This window comes from Myxocyprinus asiaticus, chromosome 38, assembly GCF_019703515.2.
Source record: "Myxocyprinus asiaticus isolate MX2 ecotype Aquarium Trade chromosome 38, UBuf_Myxa_2, whole genome shotgun sequence".
Lineage (NCBI taxonomy): Eukaryota > Metazoa > Chordata > Actinopteri > Cypriniformes > Catostomidae > Myxocyprinus > Myxocyprinus asiaticus.
The window spans coordinates 2339439-2349612 of NC_059381.1; the positions used below are offsets into that span (position 1 = coordinate 2339439).

The window sequence follows — 10174 nt, forward strand, 5'->3', positions numbered from 1 at the left end:
TTTATCTTTCATTGTGGCTCTCTTTAAAAATGTTGGGCTGTCATGTGTTCAAAAGATCCAATCCATGTTCAAATGTAAATTATTTATTGTTAGAACAATAAAAAGCTTTTGCACCTCTTTGTACATTTTTAAAGCAAATTCCAAAGTACAATCTGATGACAAAATAATAGTTTTTTGTTCAAATCGGTATCGGCCAAACATTTTCTTATCGGTGCATCCCTAGTGATATATATACTTTCAAAGAGTATCTGAAGGCGAAATCAATTATACTGTGAGGCCGTGAGAGAGAGAGTCTGTCTGACTCAGCATTATTGATTGTCTAATGTCTTTAGTGCGTCTAAGTGGTTTAATGCTGATTGTTACCTGATGTTCCAAATCCACATTAAAACTGAACCACTGCTCCTCAAACCAAAACACATCCTACAACACAACATATCCAATGCAATAAGACGCCATCTATACTCTGCAATGCATCATAACACACACCCTACAATCCACACAGCCTGCTCATTTCAACCCAGAACAGAGCCAAGGCAGGAAATAACTGCAGCATTGAGTAATGAAACCCTGGAGCTCTGGACAGCTGCTCTGATCGAACAGATACAGACACGCCAGGAGACTCAATACCAGAAATATGCTTTACTGTTTCTCTGTAATCTCATTAAAATCGGCAGCATTTCAGAGTTGAAGAACTTCAAACTGAACAAGATCAACTGGTCTTGCAGCAGAACTTTACAATCTATAATAAAGTGTAAAAATATGTTTACCTACACCTCATTGCCTGTTGATTATAAAATAATTCATTCATTAGCCCTTTCTTTAGCGTTTTTCAAACACTAAGTGTGTAAAAGTGCATCGATTTGTCCCTCCAGTTACATTTGTGTCTTCAATATCAAGAAGTAATTAATGGATTGCACCAATTAATCAAATCATATCATGACCAATATGTCAGATTTCGCAATGCACCACTTAAAGTAAAGAATCGTAAAGGAAGCGTGGTGCTTCTATGACACTTTCGGCTCACATGCTCTTCAGGACTCATACCCCGGTCCTTTGCATCACAAGTGCAACATTTTAGCAGTTGAGCTACTGTGTAATTTGACCACACTGGACCAAGCTTGTAAATGTAGTTGGTTATGACATGCAAACATTAAAACGTATCACCTTACACAGGATCAGCTAAAAGAAATGTAACACATTCCAATTTTGTCATCAACGGGGCTCTGTAGACCTTCAGTTAGCAAGATCCCAGGTGTTTAGACAGAACAGCCCTTAGATAGTTTCCCGTTGCTCATCGATAGCCTCAGTCATTAGTAAATCAAGCAAGATGAAGGCAACGTTCAGGACCATTCACACCATCGGGAAGAGGGGAAGACCACTCTCGAATTGAGTGGATGAGCAAGTATGTTTTAATAACTCACCACCACTCACACAAATTATCCAGTAATAATAGCATTATATTAAAGGATCAAGTGGTTTTCATGATGTTCAGTTCCGTTAACGGTTCTTGAATTTGCAGTCTTCTGGCGGTGCGGACAGAAAACCAGACTACGGGTGCTTTCACACTAGCACTTTTGGTGCAGGTTCAAATGACATCAAAGTTCGGTTCATTTGGATGATGCGAACGCAGGTGCGCACCCGGGAACCAAACAAGAGTCCGCTTGAAAAGGTGGTCCGGGGTACGGTTCATGTGAACTCTGGTGCGGTTCGCTGCTTATACGAACGCAATCCTATCAAATCGCAGTGGTTAACCGCTATTGATGACGTATAATTCGCGTCTTTGAAATCTGACTGGCTGGAAACAATTTTCATATATCAGCCACCTTGGCTGAAAGGCTAAAATGTTAATTTCGGACCCTGGCCTTACAAATTATGCAGAAAAACTTAGATGTCATAAGATAACACTGTGTGAGGAACAGGGCGACAAGAAAGTGTTTATGAACTGATAATCTGCCGTTTTACCCATGATTTGAGTAAAAGTTCACCAGGAAACTGCCGCAATACTTACGAGCCACGTAAAAATCATTTTGCAAAAATGTTGGTATAGTAACGTGACTCTGTAAGTCCAGGCTGGCACAGACAGAACTCAATCCATTAGGCCTATGCCCTGTTCCAAATACTCAATCATTCAAAATGACCAAAATGCACATTCCTAATTCATCTATCTCTCGCTCTGTCAAGAGTGCAGTGTTTGACATAAAGACTAAGACTTCCCAGCATGCCTCCCTCTCGCTCATAACCTCTCCAAAATGTACTCCCACTCTCTCTCAGAATGTGAAATCACTGCGAGGGCAGCAGTGCAGCGCCTCTGTGTTCATCTCCCTGGTAACTGTGCTGACATTGAGATGCTTTCGTTTCCACTGCCATCATACAAAGCCCTTGGATGTGTTTAGATGATACTGAGGCCTTTTTTGCATACTTGTATAATATACACTGACTTCTGATGGGTTTAAAGCACAAATAAAGTCAACAGAGAATAAAGCACAAGAAAAAACTCAGACATCATGCCATGTTTCCTGTATTCGGACAGTCTCTTCCTGCTGAGAAAGGGAACACAGTCCGTGATGTCCCTCACAGTGAACTCTAAACAAGTGTTTAGAAACCCTTCCTGTCTGTTTGAACTAAAATACTTTTGTTTTGAACAAACCATGTAATGTCATGATGTGACTGTCATATGCTGAATTTTCCACCAAAATTCAACAACTTTTAAACCTTGTTCCAGCATTTCCCAGAGTCCCATGCAAACTGGAACATTAAGTGCAGCTATTGGTTTTTCCACAGCGTTTCTGATTGATTTTAGCATTAGTCGCAGACAAACGCAGTGACCCTTTCAGACTGAACAAGGCTTTTACTCCAAATCACCCACTGCACATGGCTGACAGCAGCTTTAGTCTGGATCAGTCACATTGGCCACTTTTACACTATCGGGCCAGTGCGAGCCAGGGCTATCAACTGGCCAGCTGGCAGACCTCGAGACCAAAATCGATCTGCGTTCTCACCATTGGGCCAATAGCCCGCAGCGTTGCCCTAAAACCCAACCTTAATACGCCGCCCTAGTGCCAATGTCACATACCCTGCCCATTTCACAAGCAAGAGGGAAGCTCATGAGGAATCATGTTATCTAGAATATCGAGTTTATATCGTTTGTAAACATTAGCTAACATGAGTTAGCGTTGACAACTTCTTACGGTAACTGCCATGGTGTCCCGAGTGGTCTCTCCACTAACAGCGGGACAATGTCCCAGCACACTGTCCATGATCTCAAACCATGGAAAGTTCTTCTTTTGTCCATTGTGTGCTTTAACAGATTTGTACTGCACCCGCAATGTTTTAATTTTTCCCGAACCTGTACCGCTGCACGCTGGATACACAACCTGACAAATAATCGCATGAATAAGTAGGTGTACAGGTCTTCCTAATAAAGTGCTCAATGAGTGTATCTATGGCACAAACAAACTGCTATTGCACTTACTCATATAGTTACTCAACAAGAATCCATTGCAAACTGTGAGGCAGTACTTCAAATACCACTTATAGTACTCAAACTTGGGTTATATACAGGGGTGTAGGAATGATCTGAAAACTGGGGGGACACATTCTTAATCTCATCAGCCTCTTTTCACAACACAACAGAATTTTAGATTTATTTTACAATATGATTTTAAGAATAAGTGATATCATTTGAAAGAAAGAATATCAACTGAACTTAAGAAACATCAGCATTATGATAGAACTTTAATAATTACAACTAAAACGTAGAAGAAACCATGTATGAATGAACATTTTCATATTAAACAAAATAATTATCATATAATTTAATGACAGCTTTCAAACATTGGCCCAGTCAGCCAGAACCAAAGAATCAAAGCACAACAAAAAAAAAATCCTTAATGTCTGTGTCAAATATGATCTTACCTGAACAATTTCAGAAGCTTGTCACCTCTCGGTCTACACTGTTGACTGTGGACTGTGAGCGCTAGCCAATGGGATTAGCGCTTTTGAGTTAGTCCCGCCCACTGCTGAAGCAACCGGCTGGCAGAGGTTTCCCCTGGGTCTTAAAGGCTTAGTTTTAGGCAAACGGCTGCACTTTTTTCCCTTGCATTACAATTAAGCAACATAAATGTAATTATTATTTATCTAAAAGTGGCTAGGGGTGAATTTAGTTATTTCTAAAAGTGAGGGGAGCATGTCCCCCTCAGTTATAATGGTTCCTACGCCCCTGGTTCCATAAACCTTTGATACTGTCTGACAAGCACTAGAGATACTGACCTGTGCAGTGGCCCCTGGACAAATGTCATCCAATTATATTATTCTGTTTAAATACAAAACTCTTTGGTTTTCTCTCTGGAAACACAGACAGGACACACTTTCAGACACCTGGATATTAGACCATAAAACAACAAATGATCAATTATACAGACAAATCCTAACTCGAGAAAAGAGACACTCTTTTTACAGCGCTTTGCTGAACTCATTTAAAAGTAGATAGATTATCACTGCAGACAGGTATGATGGCCATTTGATGCACAGAGATTTATGTAGAGTTATATTAAACTCTTCATGTGTTTTAAGAGCGCAGGGAAGTGTAGGCATGACTGTAGTTGCCATGGAAACAAAATACATTTCCATGGAAACCTGTAGGATTATGCAACACGGTATTTGGTCCTTCAGTCCCGTTTTCTGCCCACTCACTGAAACACTTCCAACAGCTCAGTCCTGAAATCTTCCATGCAGCCCAATGGAAAAGACGTGCATTTTTACAGATCTCCGTCTCTCCCCCTCAGTGGTCATTTTATCCTTTATTTTATTCCGGTAACATGTTATAAGAGCTGTTCTAACTATTTGTCTCTCTCTGGCCCTAACTGAGGACTGACGGAAACATCTGGAAAGTTTCATTTGTCAAACAGGCCAGAGACTGGCTAATGGTAAAGCCCAAAGAGATGATAAACAACAATATCGATTACAACACGAGTTAAAACTTTCAACATATGGTGTATTTTCCTTATACATTGTCTTTAAGGCCATATTAATGCATGTGTACTGCTAAAAATGGACAAATTTAACTTTTAGCAGCTCTTAAAAAAAATTATGTACAATGTTTAACATCCGAGAGAATAGACCATAAACTATTTATGACACTACACAGATTTTTGTAAAATAAAATGCTCTCAAAAATGAGAATGTAAGTTGCAAAAGAATGCTAAGGGTTGTTTGGCCAAACTTCCTGTTTCAACAGGAAATATGTCAACACAGGAAGGAAAATAATTCCTTCAGTTTTAGGCAAATGAATGTAAATGTGCCAAATCTCACTGCATGAATTTCCTGCATCTATAACGGTTTCTTGACAGTTCTTGAATAGCCATCAAATCTTTAGCACACCAGCAGGCTCAGATGAGGGCCAAAGCCCATCAGGACCCGTCCCACAAAATCCTGGCAGTGTTTTAAGACAGCAGGCGATCACAGAGAGATTGCTGTGACTGAAATCAGATTGTCAAAGCCCAGAATTTAGAGGTTAAGTGATTCATTATTTTGACTGTCAAAATTCAAAATCCACTTATATCTTAAGTATTTCACTGTGTTTTTAAAAATGTAACAACCTTAAATATTCACTGGAGTTTCACTGGCCGATGCCGAAGAGAAATAACACTCTCTTATTCGACTAATCGATGGCGATAATCTCAAAATGGTTCAAATATCGACTGATTCATTGGCTTGACTGATATATCGGCTCATCACTAATGTAAACATCACAGTGCTTATAAGATTAAAAGCAGGCTTGAACACAGATTTCTGTTTGTACTGTTGTTGAGAATAGTGTTGCGTAATGCATCCAACATTTATAAAATAAGTATTATGCCCTCTTCAGACGGGACTAGTTTTCCCTGAGGAGGTTACGGAAATTTTTGTTTAACAAGCCGTATTTGGACGGCAATTGTTTCTCAGGGTGACGTCTGTAAAAGTATATTTGCATGGCTCCTCTGTGATAAAACGTATGCGTTTGGATGACAATTAAATCACGGGAGACGAACGAGACTATTCGCCGATCACGTTTCCAGTTGCGCATTTATATATGGAAAATTCCGCAATCCACAAACTATTTCCTCTGTAGTTGCATTCAATTATGTTTGGAATTACGCTTAAGTCAAAATAAAATTATGTATGAGGGATCTGCGCTGTAAAGCGCTGCAGACTTTGATAGTGTACATTTTCACATACGGCACAAGCCAAAATTCTTGCAAAGAGTACGGTACTTAGCAGTGGTCAAAAAGGATTTCCAAAACAGCTTTTGAATTATAAACTCAGAGATGTGGATTCGGACAGTAATTAAATTACCACATGACCTTGGTGTTTGTTAAAAAAAAAAAAACAGTAGGTAATTCGGCCGGGAATTTTCTTGCGGGAGGTGGGAGAAAAAGACATTTCGGATGGCAATAAAATCACTGACTACCCCCTGAAAATGCTGGAATTACCTTCACGTCCCTATGTAAAATAATTGCCATCCGAATAGGGATTTGTCATCAAAGCACGTCTGTGAAACACGAATTTCCCTAACCTCCTCTGAGAAAACTAGTCCCGTCCGAAAAGGGCTAAAGAACCACTTCCCACAATTCCTTAAAGGAATATTCCACATTCAATACAAGTTAAGCTCAATCAACAGCATATGTGGCATAATGTTGATTACCAAAAAAATAATTGGCTCGTTCTTCCTTTCCTTTTAAAAAATAAAATAAAAGCTAAAATCTGTGAGACACTTACATTGGACGTACGTATGGGCCAATATGTTAAAATATTCACTGTTTTAAATGTATAGATACAAGACGTAAACAATATGTGTGTTATCATGATTTTAGTGTGATAAAATCACTTACTAACCATTTCTGTGTAAAGCTATAGTCAATTTTACAACCTAGTTGCCATGAAGATGTTAACGCCTTAAACCCTGTAATCCCACAAAAACTGCCTTTGACCCTTCCAAAAATTGGCCCCATTCACTCCCATTTTAAGTGCCTCACTGTAACCTAAATTTATTTGAATACATTTTTGTGGTAATCAACATTATGCTACAAATACTGCTGATTAAGCTTAACGTGTACTGAACCTGAAATATTCCTTTAAAAATAATGTTTTTAAAATCCACTTTCCTCACATTTCTAGGATTTATCATGAATACAGTGTCACCTAATAATCTTCATTCAAGGAACAATTCTAAGTCCTGAATGTACTGCTGTGTCTTTAAAGGCCACCCAGAGTTTTAAAATGCATACATTTGAATCTTATCACTAATTCATGACGAACTTCCCTGTTGACCCAGTTTGCAAGAGGAAGTGTGTGAATTATCTCACCCGTAACACTACACAGATGTGAGGGAGGGTGTGAATGCATATCTTGTGTGTAAATGTGTGTGTGTGTCGGGGGTGGGATTAAGTCACTGGTTGTGTGTAGGGCTGGGCAATAGGACGATGTTATTGTATATCGACGATGTCTTACAAATCTCCCGATGTTGATTTCGACACTCATTGACAGACGATAATCGACAATATCAGTAAATGGCAAAACCATGGATCTGGGAAGTCGCCAGACATATTAAACAGTAGCCCAGGGTGTGAAATTTGCACCCGCCATCCGCGAAATGCGACAAGGCTGAATCCAGCTCCTTATTCGCAAGCTCCTCGTCCAAATGTAGGTATTTCATGAGCGGGTAAGTTTTCTCATCTGCCCGCAACAGTGGTGAGCGACCTGTAAGATGTCTCTGAGTAAAACATGACAAGAAATGCTGTTAAACAAAAAGACACACGCTTTAAGAAACACCCTTTATTATATTTTTAAGAACAGACAAAAGAAAGGTTCAGAGGCGTGCAGCGGCAGCGTCTCGTGGAACATGTGCATGTAAAGAGTTATCACTCTTCTCTGTTTCATTCATCTGAAAACTGTTTGCAAGAATAGCGTCATGTGTGAGAATGCTGCAAAATAGCTCAGACCATCTCAGGAGGTGCTGTGAGTTAAGTTTGCGCTTAACATGCATTGTGAACGCAACCCTGCAGGTTTGCTCAAATATATCTTTGTATTAAAGAAACGGAGACAAACGTTATTAAATCATAAAATAATACAAGACCACATTCACCTTGAACCTAAAATTTAGTTCTATTTTATTTTCTTTAGGCAGCATTAACTGTATTAACAAGACACAATACAAACACAAATTCACAAATAAGAACACACATTTGCCAACATTATTTTGGGAACACAAGGGAATTTATAAGGCTTACACCTAATATGAAAACTGGGGTTTTCTATTCATTTAAGCACAGACTAAGTGAATCAACAAATGTCTGAAAGTAGAAATTACGTGGGTTGTATTGAACTTTCTATAGGTAATGGCTTATATATTTTTAAACATGATGATTATTATAATCTTTATATTTATACATTTCTTTAGTTCTTAATTTTTAGGCTATTAGTTGTCGCAGACGAATACTTGCATGATGGCAAATGGAGCCGTTGGAGACGGTAAATGTTTGGATTTGCGATGGTGGTTATATAAGATTTTTTGATCACTTCGTTATTTTAATTGCTTTTTTCGTTCCATTTAAAGTGCAATTTGAATTTATAAATATCTTTTAAGTTTTTCATGTTTCAATAAATTTATTTAATCTTTAAAGTAAAATCAATAAAGCAAAAATATTCAACAACCCTCAGCAGGGGGGTTGACGATATAATCGGATATCACGATATTTTTTTAAGGCGATTATCGATTAAATATTTTTTACCTATCGCCCAGCCCTAGTTGTGTGTTTATGATTGAAAGTGAAACGTTTGGAGAGTGACGTTACTTTTTAAGCATAAAACGCTCACATTTTCCCTTCATATATTTCTATTCTGTAGTCAAAATAAAACTGACCACCATCATGCCACATTTCTCTCTGCAATGTTGTGTATTTGTGGAATGTCCTAGCACTGAGGGGTGTGTGCATTATTCCTGGCACACAGCAGGGTCCAAATGTGACCATGAGCTACTGAATAGTGCACATAGCTTACATACATCAACAATCTAGAAAAAAGAGAAAGAGGGAAAAGTGAAACAACGTGAGATGAAAATGAGAAACATATTTTCATCCCTCTAGAGAGCTCTGGTCAGAGAGAGAGAGATAGATGAGAATTTGAGACCATTAGAAGGAATGACTGAGCTAGTCTCATTTTTAACTCTAATATGTATTCAAAACCCTCTCAAACAGTTAGAGTCAGAAATATTGGCATTTTCAGCATACACAGCACTAACAACAAAATGCAAAGTTCTGAATTCAAAAATACAAAAATATTCCACAACAAAAGAGCTCTTATTCATCGATAATACAGCATCAAACTCTGGTAATATCATAAATACTTTTTTCCCCTTAGTTCAAATGTTATTACTTTATGCAAATGAGGAGAAGCAGCATGCATGCCACTGAAAGCATATGACAGGGTATCTGCACAAACTAATGCAAACGTGCCAAATATATCATGCTGTGAAATATCACATACATAAATATGTTGTCAATAAACTGCGTTTCTTGCAGTCTTTCTGGATTATGAGACATGCAAAATGCAAAAAGGACCATTTCGAAGAATGCAAAAGTATTGCCAATTGTAAAAAATGTCAATTAAACAACTTTCATTGTTTAAAAATAATCAGATTTTCCTCTGTGCGCGTGCACAGCTGCAGTGACCGTCGCGCGACTTTGCTGTCCGGGCCCCACGGGCGGGCGCGCGCACGCTCGCTCCACGCACCTCTTTCATCGAATATACGTTACCGAGAGCCGCGATCGTGACAGAAAACGGTCGAACGACAGAAAGAAATCAAATGTGAGGAAAACATACTTGAGAAACGCGTTCCTGTTGCAGAAACCGAGCGCTAACGCCACTAGCACGCGCGCTAACGCTCAGGCCGCGCGACTGAAGCCCCGAGGAGAATAATCCAGCGGTAATGAAAATGAGAAAACTTACGCTTATCTGGGTCTAAATGTGCTGCAGGAATGGACAGCGACTCGAGGGACAGGCGGAGAACTTGTAGCTTTTCTCCGGTAACGGGTTTGTTTTCACTGTTTCTTTCTGCAACCGTCTGTTTCTCTCCGTACGCGTCTCACACTGGGGCGCGGCGCTCCGGACTCGCTGAGGCGAAGAGCCTTCTGATTGG

At 39.2% G+C, this 10174-nt stretch overlaps 1 protein-coding gene across 11 annotated transcripts in view; it reads right to left on the bottom strand.

The window, feature by feature from the left end:
- The window catches only part of add1 (adducin 1 (alpha)), a 45650-nt gene extending 35476 nt beyond the window's left edge, over positions 1-10174 (bottom strand). For 3 of the 11 annotated variants that reach the window (XM_051678140.1, XM_051678148.1, XM_051678149.1), the window contains exon 1: positions 9985-10170. The gene's annotated coding sequence lies outside the window, so the exon portion shown is untranslated. Of the gene's footprint in view, positions 1-9984 lie in introns of all 11 variants that reach the window. The other 8 variants (XM_051678142.1, XM_051678143.1, XM_051678151.1 and 5 more) reach the window with 6 other exon arrangements.